Raw genomic sequence first — 14,878 nt, forward strand, 5'->3', positions numbered from 1 at the left:
CCGGCGGCGGACTAGGCGGGCGAGAAGGAAGCGATTGGGAGCGAGCAAAAAGAATGCGGACGCTTCGGCGGCGGACTGCCGCAGGCGAGATGGAAAGGCCGACGTGTCGGCTGCGATACGGGCCGCCAAGGCGGACGAGAAGGAAGAAGGAAGAAGATGAAGAAGCCGAAGCAGCAAGCAAGCAAGCAAGCCGAGCGAGTCGTGGCGGCAGCGAGAAGGAAGCGATTGTGAGCGAGCAAAGAGAATGCGGACGCCTCGGCGGCGGACGGCCGCAGCCGAACCGCCGGTGCGATGGAAAGGCCTACGTATCGTCTGCCTTACGAGTCACGCGGCCGGTAGCGTACCCGTAAGTTGGCGATCGAAAGCGCTGTCGGCCGGGAGTGTGTGTGTGTGTCTGTGTGTGTGTGTTACACGGCGGCCAAGGCGGCCAAGGCGGACGAGAAAGAAGAAGAAGAAGAAGAAGCAGAGGAAGAAGCAGCAGCAAGCGGCAGCGAGAGGGAAGCGATTGGCAGCGAGTAAAGAGAATGCGGACGCCTCGGCGGCGGACGGCCGCAGCCGAACCGCCGGTGCGATGGAAAGGCCTACGTATCGGCTGCCTTACGAGCCACGCAGCCGGTAGCGTACCCGTGAGTTGGCGATCGAAAGCGCTGTCGGCCGAGAGTGTGTGCGTCTGTGTGTGTGTGTTACACGGCGGCCAAGGCGGACGAGAAAGAAGAAGAAGAAGCGGCAGCGAGAGGGAAGCGATTGGCAGCGAGTAAAGAGAATGCGGACGCCTCGGCGGCGGACGGCCGCCGCCGAACCGCCGGCTTGATGGAAAGGCCGACATGTCGGCGCTGCGATACGAGCCACGCGGCCGCTACCGTACCCGTGACGGGGCCCGATTCCCGATTCGCGAGTTTGCGGGTCGGGGCCCGGCGGAATAGTCAGGCTCTAGGTGACCCTCATACCCCAAGGGGGTCCAGACTACTATGTAGGGTAGTCGTCGATCGGACGGTCGTACCCTATGACCCGCACCCCGAACCGCAGCCGATTGAAAGGCAGACGGTCGGCCGGCGGCCGGCCGGCCGGGCGCCGCCGCGTACCCGCAGAGCCGATCGAAAGAGGCCGAATTGAGAGCGACGCCTCGGCGGCGGACAGCCGCCGCCGAACCGCCGGCACCGCGATGGTAAGGCCGACGTGTCGGCTGCGATACGAGCCACGCGGCCGGTACCGTACCCGTGAGTTTGCGATCGAAAGCGCTGTCGGCCGGGAGTGTGTGCGGCCTAGCCGGCGGCGGACTAGGCGGACGAGAAGGAAGCGATTGGGAGCGAGCAAAAAGAATGCGGACGCTTCGGCGGCGGACTGCCGCAGGCGAGATGGAAAGGCCGACGTGTCGGCTGCGATACGGGCCGCCAAGGCGGACGAGAAGGAAGAAGGAAGAAGATGAAGAAGCCGAAGCAGCAAGCAAGCAAGCAAGCCGAGCGAGTCGTGGCGGCAGCGAGAAGGAAGCGATTGTGAGCGAGCAAAGAGAATGCGGACGCCTCGGCGGCGGACGGCCGCAGCCGAACCGCCGGTGCGATGGAAAGGCCTACGTATCGTCTGCCTTACGAGCCACGCGGCCGGTAGCGTCCCCGTAAGTTGGCGATCGAAAGCGCTGTCGGCCGGGAGTGTGTGTGTGTGTCTGTGTGTGTGTGTTACACGGCGGCCAAGGCGGCCAAGGCGGACGAGAAAGAAGAAGAAGAAGAAGAAGAAGCAGAGGAAGAAGCAGCAGCAAGCGGCAGCGAGAGGGAAGCGATTGGCAGCGAGTAAAGAGAATGCGGACGCCTCGGCGGCGGACGGCCGCCGGCTAGATGGAAAAGGCCGACGTGTCGGCGCTGCGCTGCGCTGCGATACGAGCCACGCGGCCGCTAGCGTACCCGTTTCGGGGTCCGAGTTCCCGAGTTCGCGAGTTTGCGGCTCGGGGTGCGGTGGGATAGTCACCCTCTAGGTGACCCTCATACCCCAAGGGGGTCCAGACTACTATGTAGGGTAGTCGTCGATCGGACGGTCGTACCCTATGACCCGCACCCCGAACCGCAGCCGATTGAAAGGCAGACGGTCGGCCGGCGGCCGGCCGGCCGGGCGCCGCCGCGTACCCGCAGAGCCGATCGAAAGAGGCCGAATTGAGAGCGACGCCTCGGCGGCGGACTGCCGCCGCCGAACCGCCGGCACCGCGATGGAAAGGCCGACGTGTCGGCTGCGATACGAGCCACGCGGCCGGTACCGTACCCGTGAGTTTGCGATCGAAAGCGCTGTCGGCCGGGAGTGTGTGCGGCCTAGCCGGCGGACTAGGCGGACGAGAAGGAAGCGATTGGGAGCGAGCAAAAAGAATGCGGACGCTTCGGCGGCGGACTGCCGCCGGCGAGATGGAAAGGCCGACGTGTCGGCTGCGATACGGGCCGCCAAGGCCGCCAAGGCGGACGAGAAGGAAGAAGATGAAGAAGCCGAAGCAGCAGGCCGAGCGAGTCGTGGCGGCAGCGTGAAGGAAGCGATTGTGAGCGAGCAAAGAGAATGCGGACGCCTCGGCGGCGGACGGCCGCAGCCGAACCGCCGGTGCGATGGAAGGGCCTACGTATCGGCTGCCTTACGAGCCACGCGGCCGGTAGCGTACCCGTAAGTTGGCGATCGAAAGCGCTGTCGACCGGGAGTGTGTGTGTCTGTGTGTGTGTGTTACACGGCGGCCAAGGCGGACGAGAAAGAAGAAGAAGAAGAAGAGGAAGAATCAGCAGCAAGAGGCAGCGAGAGGGAAGCGACTGGCAGCGAGTAAAGAGAATGCGGACGCCTCGGCGGCGGACGGCCGCCGGCTAGATGGAAAAGGCCGACGTGTCGGCGCTGCGATACGAGCCACGCGGCCGCTAGCGTACCCGTTTGGGGGTCCGAGTTCCCGAGTTCGCGAGTTTGCGGCTCGGGGTGCGGTGGGATAGTCACCCTCTAGGTGACCCTCATACCCCAAGGGGGTCCAGACTACTATGTAGGGTAGTCGTCGATCGGACGGTCGTACCCTATGACCCGCACCCCGAACCGCAGCCGATTGAAAGGCAGACGGCCGGCCGGCGGCCGGCCGGCCGGGCGCCGCCGCGTACCCGCAGAGCCGATCGAAAGAGGCCGAATTGAGAGCGACGCCTCGGCGGCGGACTGCCGCCGCCGAACCGCCGGCACCGCGATGGAAAGGCCGACGTGTCGGCTGCGATACGAGCCACGCGGCCGGTACCGTACCCGTGAGTTTGCGATCGAAAGCGCTGTCGGCCGGGAGTGTGTGCGGCCTAGCCGGCGGACTAGGCGGACGAGAAGGAAGCGATTGGGAGCGAGCAAAAAGAATGCGGACGCTTCGGCGGCGGACTGCCGCCGGTGAGATGGAAAGGCCGACGTGTCGGCTGCGATACGGACCGCCAAGGCGGACGAGAAGGAAGAAGATGAAGAAGCCGAAGCAGCAGGCCGAGCGAGTCGTGGCGGCAGCGTTAAGGAAGCGATTGTGAGCGAGCAAAGAGAATGCGGACGCCTCGGCGGCGGACGGCCGCCGCCGAACCGCCGGTTCGATTGAAATGCCGACGTGTCGGCTGCGATACGAGCCACGCGGCCGGTACCGTACCCGTGAGTTTGCGATCGAAAGCGCTGTCGGCCGGGAGTGTGTGTGTCTGTGTGTGTTACACGGCGGCCTAGGCGGACGAGAAAGAAGAAGCAGGCCGAGCGAGTCGTGGCGGCGGCAGCAGCGGCGGAAGTAGCAGCGAGAAGGAAGCAATTGGGAGCGAGCAAAGAGAATGCGTACGCCTCGGCGGCGGACTGCCGCCGCCGAACCGCCGCGGCTCGATGGAAAGGCCGATGTGTCGGCTGCGATACGAACCACGCGGCCGCTAGCGTACCCGTTTCGGGGTCCGAGTTCCCGAGTTCGCGAGTTTGCGGCTCGGGGTGCGGTGGGATAGTCAGCCTCTAGGTGACCCTCATACCCCAAGGGGGTCCAGACTACTATGTAGGGTAGTCGTTGATCGGATGGGTTCGCCGACTGGAAGGAATGTTTTAGCCTCTCATTAATTCCGACGGTCGGACCCGCCTAACCCGCCGCACGATTGCTTTTACACGGCCGGCGTGTCCTCGATTCTTCCGCCGACCACCTCCTCGCCTAGTAGTGAGCTACCTCGCCTTCGCTGACGACGTCGTTCCGCGCCCCGCGCCGCGTCAGATTAGCTCGCTCGCCACGCCGACAGCCGCCTGCCCGCCTGTTCGTGCTGTCACCATCGACCGATCGGTATCCTCCTCTTCCTCGCCTACGCCAAGTACTCCGACCGGAAGGGATATCCTCGCCTCTCCTTTCTACTGACGGTCGGACCCGCTTAACCCGCCGCTCGATTGATTCTACACGGCCGGCGCGTCCACGATTCTTCCGCCGACCACCCGCCCGTCGCCTCGTAACGAGCCCCTCGCCCTCGCTGACGCCGTCGTTCCGCGCCCCGCGCCGCGTCAGATTCGCTCGTTCGCCCGCCGACAGCCGCCTGCCCGCCGACAGCCGCCTGCCCGCCTGTTCGTGCTGTCACCATCGACCGATCGGTATCCTCCTCCTCCTCTTCCTCGCCTACGCCAAGCACTCCGACCGGAAGGGATATCCTCGCCTCTCCTTTCTGCTGACGGTCGGACCCGCTTAACCCGCCGCTCGATTGATTCTACACGGCCGGCGCGTCCACGATTCTTCCGCCGACCACCCGCCCGCCGCCTCGTAACGAGCCCCTCGCCCTCGCTGACGCCGTCGTTCCGCGCCGCGCCGCGTCAGATTCGCTCGTTCGCCCGCCGACAGCCGCCTGCCCGCCTGTTCGTGCTGTCACCATCGACCGATCGGTATCCTCCTCCTCCTCTTCCTCGCCTACGCCAAGCACTCCGACCGGAAGGGATATCCTCGCCTCTCCTTTCTGCTGACGGTCGGACCCGCTTAACCCGCCGCTCGATTGATTCTACACGGCCGGCGCGTCCACGATTCTTCCGCCGACCACCCGCCCGCCGCCTCGTAACGAGCCCCTCGCCCTCGCTGACGCCGTCGTTCCGCGCCCCGCGCCGCGTCAGATTCGCTCGCTCGTTCGCCCGCCGACAGCCGCCTGCCCGCCTGTTCGTGCTGTCACCATCGACCGATCGGTATCCTCCTCCTCTTCCACGCCTACGCCAAGCACTCCGACCGGAAGGGATGTCCTCGCCTCTCCTTTCTGCTGACGGTCGGACCCGCTTAACCCGCCGCTCGATTGATTCTACACGGCCGGCGCGTCCACGATTCTTCCGCCGACCACCCGCCCGCCGCCTCGTAACGAGCCCCTCGCCCTCGACTGACGCCGTCGTTCCGCGCCCCGCGCCGCGTCAGATTCGCTCGTTCGCCCGCCGACAGCCGCCTGCCCGCCTGTTCGTGCTGTCACCATCGACCGATCGGTATCCTCCTCCTCCTCTTCCTCGCCTACGCCAAGCACTCCGACCGGAAGGGATGTCCTCGCCTCTCCTTTCTGCTGACGGTCGGACCCGCTTAACCCGCCGCTCGATTGATTCTACACGGCCGGCGCGTCCACGATTCTTCCGCCGACCACCCGCCCGCCGCCTCGTAACGAGCCCCTCGCCCTCGCTGACGCCGTCGTTCCGCGCCCCGCGCCGCGTCAGATTCGCTCGTTCGCCCGCCGACAGCCGCCTGCCCGCCTGTTCGTGCTGTCACCATCGACCGATCGGTATCTTCCTCCTCCTCTTCCTCGCCTACGCCAAGCACTCCGACCGGAAGGGATATCCTCGCCTCTCCTTTCTGCTGACGGTCGGACCCGCTTAACCCGCCGCTCGATTGATTCTACACGGCCGGCGCGTCCACGATTCTTCCGCCGACCACCCGCCCGCCGCCTCGTAACGAGCCCCTCGCCCTCGCTGACGCCGTCGTTCCGCGCCCCGCGCCGCGTCAGATTCGCTCGCTCGTTCGCCCGCCGACAGCCGCCTGCCCGCCTGTTCGTGCTGTCACCATCGACCGATCGGTATCCTCCTCCTCTTCCACGCCTACGCCAAGCACTCCGACCGGAAGGGATGTCCTCGCCTCTCCTTTCTGCTGACGGTCGGACCCGCTTAACCCGCCGCTCGATTGATTCTACACGGCCGGCGCGTCCACGATTCTTCCGCCGACCACCCGCCCGCCGCCTCGTAACGAGCCCCTCGCCCTCGACTGACGCCGTCGTTCCGCGCCCCGCGCCGCGTCAGATTCGCTCATTCGCTCGTTCGCCCGCCGACAGCCGCCTGCCCGCCTGTTCGTGCTGTCACCATCGACCGATCGGTATCCTCCTCCTCTTCCTCGCCTACGCCAAGCACTCCGACCGGAAGGGATGTCCTCGCCTCTCCTTTCTGCTGACGGTCGGACCCGCTTAACCCGCCGCTCGATTGATTCTACACGGCCGGCGCGTCCACGATTCTTCCGCCGAACCTCAATATCTCTCTCGCCATCCAGCCGGTTTCGTAAGCCGCGGCCGGGCCCCCTCGCAATCGTCGGCCCTCTAACAGTGCAGCCTCAGCCGAGCAACGAGCAACGAGCAAGTAGAAGCGGCGGCGTCATCAGCGGTGAACGAAGCCCGCAAATCGTTTCCGCTGTCGTTATGCTTCCTTCTCGTTCTCTCTCTGGCAGCTGCCGACCGCGCAGTTTTCACCCAGCCTGCGTCAGATTCGCTCGCTCGTTCGCCCGCCGACAGCCGCCTGCCCGCCTGTTCGTGCTGTCACCATCGACCGATCGGTATCCTCCTCCTCTTCCACGCCTACGCCAAGCACTCCGACCGGAAGGGATGTCCTCGCCTCTCCTTTCTGCTGACGGTCGGACCCGCTTAACCCGCCGCTCGATTGATTCTACACGGCCGGCGCGTCCACGATTCTTCCGCCGACCACCCGCCCGCCGCCTCGTAACGAGCCCCTCGCCCTCGCTGACGCCGTTGTTCCGCGCCCCGCGCCGCGTCAGATTCGCTCGTTCGCCCGCCGACAGCCGCCTGCCCGCCTGTTCGTGCAGTCACCATCGACCGATCGGTATCCTCCTCCTCCTCTTCCTCGCCTACGCCAAGCACTCCGACCGGAAGGGATGTCCTCGCCTCTCCTTTCTGCTGACGGTCGGACCCGCTTAACCCGCCGCTCGATTGATTCTACACGGCCGGCGCGTCCACGATTCTTCCGCCGACCACCCGTCCGCCGCCTCGTAACGAGCCCCTCGCCCTCGCTGACGCCGTCGTTCCGCGTCAGATTCGCTCGTTCGCCCGCCGACAGCCGCCTGACCGCCTGCCCGCCTGTTCGTGCTGTCACCATCGACCGATCGGTATCCTCCTCCTCTTCCTCGCCTACGCCAAGCACTCCGACCGGAAAGGATGTCCTCGCCTCTCCTTTCTGCTGACGGTCGGACCCGCTTAACCCGCCGCTCGATTGATTCTACACGGCCGGCGCGTCCACGATTCTTCCGCCGACCGCCGACCGCCCGCCGCCTCGTAACGAGCCCCTCGCCCTCGCTGACGCCGTCGTTCCGCGTCAGATTCGCTCGTTCGCCCGCCGACAGCCGCCTGCCCGCCTGTTCGTGCTGTCACCATCGACCGATCGGTATCCTCTTCCTCGCCTACGCCAAGCACTCCGACCGGAAGGGATGTCCTCGCCTCTCCTTTCTGCTGACGGTCGGACCCGCTTAACCCGCCGCTCGATTGATTCTACACGGCCGGCGCGTCCACGATTCTTCCGCCGAACCTCAATATCTCTCTCGCCTCCTCCTCCTCCTCCTCCTCGCCTTTCCGGCGCCATCCAGCCGGTTTCGTAAGCCGCGGCCGGGCCCCCTCGCAATCGTCGGCCCTCTAACAGTGCAGCCTCAGCCGAGCAACGAGCAACGAGCAAGTAGAAGCGGCGGCGTCATCAGCGGTGAACGAAGCCCGCAAATCGTTTCCGCTGTCGTTATGCTTCCTTCTCGTTCTCTCTCTGGCAGCTGCCGACCGCGCAGTTTTCACCCAGCCTGCGTCCGCCCGAATACAGTGCGCTAGGCCGACGGTGCTGCACGCTTTGCGGCTCCACGAACATCAATATCTCTCTCGTCTTCCTTCCTGGCGTCGGCCGGCCAACATCGCCGTCGTCGTCGTCGCCTCCTCCTCGCCTTTCCGGCGCCATCCAGCCGGTTTCGTAAGCCGCGGCCGGGCCCCCTCGCAATCGTCGGCCCTCTAACAGTGCAGCCTCAGCCGAGCAACGAGCAACGAGCATGTAGAAGCGGTGAACGAGGCCTGCAAATCGTTTCCGCTGTCGTTGTGCTTCCTTCTCGTTCTCTCTCTGGCAGCTGCCGACCGCGCAGTTTTCACCCAGCCTGCGTCCGCCCGAATACAGTGCGCTAGGCCGACGGTGCTGCACGCTTTGCGGCTCCACGAACATCAATATCTCTCTCGTCTTCCTTCCTGGCGTCGTCGCCGTCGCCGTCGCCTCCTCCTCGCCTTTCCGGCGCCATCCAGCCGGTTTCGTAAGCCGCGGCCGGGCCCCCTCGCAATCGTCGGCCCTCTGACAGTGCAGCCTCAGCCGAGCAACGAGCAACGAGCAAGTAGAAGCGGCGGCGTCATCAGCGGTGAACGAAGCCCGCAAATCGTTTCCGCTGTCGTTATGCTTCCTTCTCGTTCTCTCTCTGGCAGCTGCCGACCGCGCAGTTTTCACCCAGGAGGCGAGGAGGAGGCGACGACGACGGCGATGTTGGCCGGCCGACGCCAGGAAGGAAGACGAGAGAGATATTGATGTTCGTGGAGCCGCAAAGCGTGCAGCACCGTCGGCCTAGCGCACTGTATTCGGGCGGACGCAGGCTGGGTGAAAACTGCGCGGTCGGCAGCTGCCAGAGAGAGAACGAGAAGGAAGCATAACGACAGCGGAAACGATTTGCGGGCTTCGTTCACCGCTGATGACGCCGCCGCTTCTACTTGCTCGTTGCTCGTTGCTCGGCTGAGGCTGCACTGTTAGAGGGCCGACGATTGCGAGGGGGCCCGGCCGCGGCTTACGAAACCGGCTGGATGGCGCCGGAAAGGCGAGGAGGAGGCGACGGCGACGACGGCGATGTTGGCCGGCCGACGCCAGGAAGGAAGACGATAGAGATATTGATGTTCGTGGAGCCGCAAAGCGTGCAGCACCGTCGGCCTAGCGCACTGTATTCGGGCGGACGCAGGCTGGGTGAAAACTGCGCGGTCGGCAGCTGCCAGAGAGAGAACGAGAAGGAAGCACAACGATAGCGGAAACGATTTGCAGGCCTCGTTCACCGCTTCTACTTGCTCGTTGCTTGTTGCTCGTTGCTCGGCTGAGGCTGAGGCTGCACTGTTAGAGGGCCGACGATTGCGAGGGGGCCCGGCCGCGGCTTACGAAACCGGCTGGATGGCGCCGGAAAGGCGAGGAAGATTAAAAATATACCTTACAAGGTCAAACTATCTTCAGCGGAATAACCAGATTACATATAAACACGAGTCATAGGGAACATGGCTTATGTTTATATGTTAATTTTTCAAAATTTACCGCGCATGTGCGCTTTACCTTATCGGTAGCAAATACAAAAATTAGCCAAAAAATATTCTAACATTATTAATAAATTATAGGGCAGCAAAAAAATTTTTTAAAATTTTATTTACCACCAGTGGTCTATCGAGAATGAAAATCAGTCAATAGACTATATATTATTCCTTTAAAATACAGAGATGCCTATAGTAGGACATCTGACATATAAACATAAGCCATGTTCCCTATGACTCGTGTTTATATGTAATCTGGTTATTCCGCTGAAGATAGTTTGACCTTGTAAGGTATATTTTTATCTAGCTAAAATAACTTGAAACCATGGTACGGAATATAGATTGGTAAATGTTTTTATTTTTCATTCCCTTTCGAAATTATTCCTATTTTTGTGGTATAGAGTTTTTTGCTGCTCTTTCTAACGGGTCAGATGTCCTATTATAGGCATCTCTGTATTTTAAATGAATAATATATAGTCTATTGACTGATTTTTATTCTCGCTAGACCACTGGTGGTAAGTAAAATTTAAAAAAATGAGTATATATATATATATATATATATATATATATATATATATATATATATATATATGCGTGTGTGTGTGTGTGCGTGTGTGTGTGTGTGTGTATGTATATATATATATATATATATATATATATATATATACGACACGTTTTCTTTAGTTTCACTCTACCAAATCCACTCACAAGGCTTTTGCCGACCCGAAGCTATACTAGCAGACTCTTGCACAAGGTATCACGTAGTGGGACTGAACTCGGAACCATATGGTTGGTAAATAAAATTCTTACCACACAGCCGCGCCTTTGCCTTAAAGAGTAAAGCGGTAAGGTCCTCCCGAGACATGAACTGGCTTCATTGGATTCAGAGTCCAGTCTACTCACCATTACACCATAGAACCAATATTTATGTACATGAAATTTCTTTTATCTTTTACTTGTTTCAGCCATTAGATTGCAGCCATGATGGGGCACCACCTTGAAGAATTTTTTAGTCAAATGAATCGACCCAAGAACTTTCCTTTGTTTTAGATTGGTACTTATTCTGTCAGTTCCTTTGGCTGAACTGCTATGTTATGAAGACGTAAACACACCAACACTGGTTGTCAAGCTGTGATAGTGGGGAGACAACACAGACACAAAGACATACACAACGACAAACTCACGCACACACACACACACACACACACACACACACACACACACACGTCTTTGTCCATATCTATTTCTATCTAGACATTTATCTAGACGCTTATACATACACGCAGATATCAGAGTATCACTGTACGAGCTAGACTGTCAAATGTTATTAGACATCGCTGCTCACAATGCGCTTCGATTTCTTTGTCGTTTGCGCTATTCTTTTTCATCTTGTTCCAAATCACTTAACTAATTCGTCTTCCCGTCGTCGTGGAGATTACTTCAGAATCACTTTTCCTGATATTTTGGATACTAATCGTCAACTGCACGGCTCCATCAGTTGTCTGTGAAACTTGTGACATGTCTGACTCACCAGAATTTGCACGTTCAGTATTCTGTAGCACATCTTTGATTCCGCTCCGTTCAAGATTGATCCCATTTCGAATGTGCTCTCATAAAGATATTGCACACACACACACACACACACACACACACACACACACACACACACACAAGTTTAATTAGAGTATATGGAAAAGAATTGACTCGTTGTGACATGTTGCTGTTGGAGTATAATAACGATACATTTTCAAGAACCTTTGGCAATATTTAAGAATATGACAGGATACGAAGAAATAAATATTTACCTTTAACAGAAAAGGAATCTTATAGGAATTTATAAGCAAATTTAAAGCTTTCTTACCAAGGAAAGTAGAATTTTCTTCAATAAGGAATAGAATAGAAAACCAGTCAGCTATCAAGAGCTGAACTTTAGTATTGTGAGTCAAGTTAGAAAATGACGAAGTATTATGACAATAGTTTGAATATTCAAGGTAAATAACTGCAGGCATATTTTTCTATGGGCGAACCATTACAAAAGAAACGTAATGAATATATATTCTCGTGAATGTATACGATAAGTATTAAAACACTTACGTAGATCAGAGTCAGATCTGAAAGACCAGACGATTGTTCACAAACGTTCGTGTCAATCCTTAAAACTACCTTGTAGTTTAGCATCAAATTATATTCGAAACAGCAGGCCTATGGTCAAAGTCATTCCTGCCGTCAGTATTATTATTATTATTATTATTATTATTATTATTATTATTATTATTATTATTATTATTATTATCATTATTATTATTATCCTATTATGATAGGCATTGTTTCTGTTTTTAGATTCCACATTCCAGGTCTTTGTATTTTGAAAGTTTCTCCGTTTCTTTTAAAGAAACATTGTCATATTACTACTACTACTACTACTACTACTACTACTACTACTACTACTACTACTACTACTATATTTTAAAAAGATTGACGTAACTCTTCACAAAGGTAAACAGTAAAGACGAAAAGCACGATGCGATTATAAAAGATTTTTTTATTAGTTGAACGATATTTCGACATAAGTCTGTCTTTGTCAAGTTCAAATTCAGAAGTGATAAAAATTCAAAATTATAGAAATTTAAATTTAAAGTATGAACGAGAGCAAACAGCGTCCACACGTTGATGGAATAACATCATCAGTCTTCAAGTTTCAATTTTATAACCGGTGAAAAGAAAAAGACCGAAAATAAAGAGACAGAAAAAAAAGGAAAGAAAAAAAGAAAAGGAAGAAAGAAGAATATTTAATCAAATGGTATTGTATAAATTTAATGATATTCTCCTGTCAGTTTATTTATTCCTCCAGGGCGTGATGTTAATAAACCGCAAACATATTTCTCCTTATGCATTCTTAGAAGTGAAAGTGAAGCAGATTCAGAACATTTTCTGAGAATATGCACTTTTAAGTCTTTCAAAATTGCAGCCGTTTGAAACGAACTGTTCGGCAAGTTCTGTCGAACTACTGTTATTGTGCCTGACGTCGAATCTGTGCCCATTAAACCTTTTGTTTAATTGTTCTGTTATACAGCCGACATAAATCAAGTTGTGTTTCGTGCATTCTGCCGCGTACACCAAATGGGAAACTCTACATGTCCCATACATACATACATACATACATACATACATACATACATACATACATACATACATACGTACGTACGTACATACATACACACATACATACATACATACATACATACATACATACATACATACATATTCATATATATGCATATATATTATGTTGAGTCAAAAGTTTTGCAATATTTTTTGGTAACTTCTACAGAGGTCGACAATACCTTTCATTGTTTCGGGATTAATAAAATAAGTACTATTTGAGTACTGGGGTCGATGTAATTAACTTAACCCCTCTCCTGAAATTGCTAGCTTTTTGCCAAAATTTGGAATCAATATTTTGTTAACTTATTTGCTTTATTCGTCAAGTTATAACCAAAGCAGCCAAGAATTGAAAATAGAGGCCATTGTGTTGTACCGTCCGAAGCCACCTTTCTATCAGTTCTCTGATTCCACGCTGATATCAGTTCTTGTTCTTTGAGGCGAAGATCTCCTTCATTGAAGCTTCCACCTCTTGATGGTTACTCTTTTACTCTTTTACTTGTTTCAGTCATTTGACTGCGGCCATGCTGAAGCACCGCCTTTAGTCGAACAAATCGACGACCCCAGGACTTATTTTTTGTAAGCCTAGTATTATTCTATCGGGCTCTTTTACCGAACTGCTAAGTTACGGGGACGTAAACACACCAGCATCGGTTGTCAAGCGATGTTAGGGGGGACAAACACAGTCACACAAACACACATATACATATATACGACGGGCTTTTTTCAGTTTCTGTCTACCAATTCCACTCACAAGGCTTTGGTCGGCCCGAGGCTATAGTAGAAGCCACTTGCCCAAGGTGCCACGCAGTGGGACTGAACCCGGAACCATGTGGTTGGTAAGCAAGCTACTTACCACATAGCCACTCCTGCTGATGAAGTTCGTATAGGAAGTGAGTCAAGGATCGGAACAAGTAATAATCCGATGGAAATATTTTCCGCAAACTTGCATAAACAATAGTTAAGCAAGGGTCAACTTACGAAAATTGTCGTCAATGCATGGGCGTTTCGAACACATGGTGATGCTTGCATCTGGTGGAATCATGAGGGGATAATTTACTTCGAGTTCAGGACTGTCCAGCCATCAATGCCAACCTGGAGCATATGTATGCCATTGTGCGGTAAAATTACCCGGCATTGGTTAACAGAAAGCGAGCTCTTCTGCAGTAAGACAACCGACCAGGAATAAGCTCCAGGAACTTGAGGAATTGAACTGATGCCGCATCCAGCATACAGTCCGGATCTAGCTACGTCGAACAAGAAACATCACATATAGAACAATTAATGGAATACTTCTCATATGTGGATATCGCAAGGGGAGCAATATCATATCCTGTGGATATAATAATGGGTTTGGTTCAAAATTCTAAGAAGGTTTACCAAACGGACAAACATCTGAAAAAGGCCAGAAGTTACAGCGGCGGAAACGTTGTGTCTATAACAAGGTAGATCAAAGCTGAGTATACTTGTCCGAATATATCTGTATATAAACAGTGATATATTGTGTATATTGCGTTCTTGGTGTAAAGGTGGAGCTTCCGACCACATAACATATTGCTTATAGACACCATGTTTATATTTAAAGTAGAATGCTTCTTCTTCTTCAACTTAAAAAAACAACTTGTTTCATACAGATTGTTGGTTAGATCTTTCAGTAAACACTGACTGAAAAAAACCCATCGTCAACGGTGCTCTATCTTGATAATCTGTTTTTCTTTTCTACACACAAAGAATGTCGGACTGTATTAAAAAGACTGTTGGGTGGTGCAATTTGAAGAAGATTTGACTGTTATTTTATGTTGGTCAAGTAATAGCTCCATTTCATCCCTATATAAGTAAGACCTACCAAACTTTCTTGGGATACCTTCTGCTATAGATTGGGTTTTTTTTTCTTACTCGAGTGGGTGGTTTATTTCTGTCGTCACATTTCTGAATACATTTAATTAAAAATATATATAGGTCTCTCAGCAACGTTTATCTCTTGTAGTAATACTGGTGCCATCCTTCATTAGGTACATACTTTTAAGACTAGTATGGTAATGGCACTGAATATTAAAAAAATACGAAAAGACGAGGATTAAAGAGTATTAAAGAGCTAAAAGAAACTGAATTGTAAACAAGGAAATTAGCGAAAATTGCTGAAGTAGAATGTCAGGTTTCTGTTGAAAAGAAAGAAGTTATGCGACAGATTCAAACTAACCGATGGCATTATTTTTTAT

The sequence above is a fragment of the Octopus bimaculoides genome, chromosome 10, assembly GCF_046866305.1.
Source record: "Octopus bimaculoides isolate indiv1 chromosome 10, ASM4686630v1, whole genome shotgun sequence".
Taxonomy (NCBI): domain Eukaryota; kingdom Metazoa; phylum Mollusca; class Cephalopoda; order Octopoda; family Octopodidae; genus Octopus; species Octopus bimaculoides.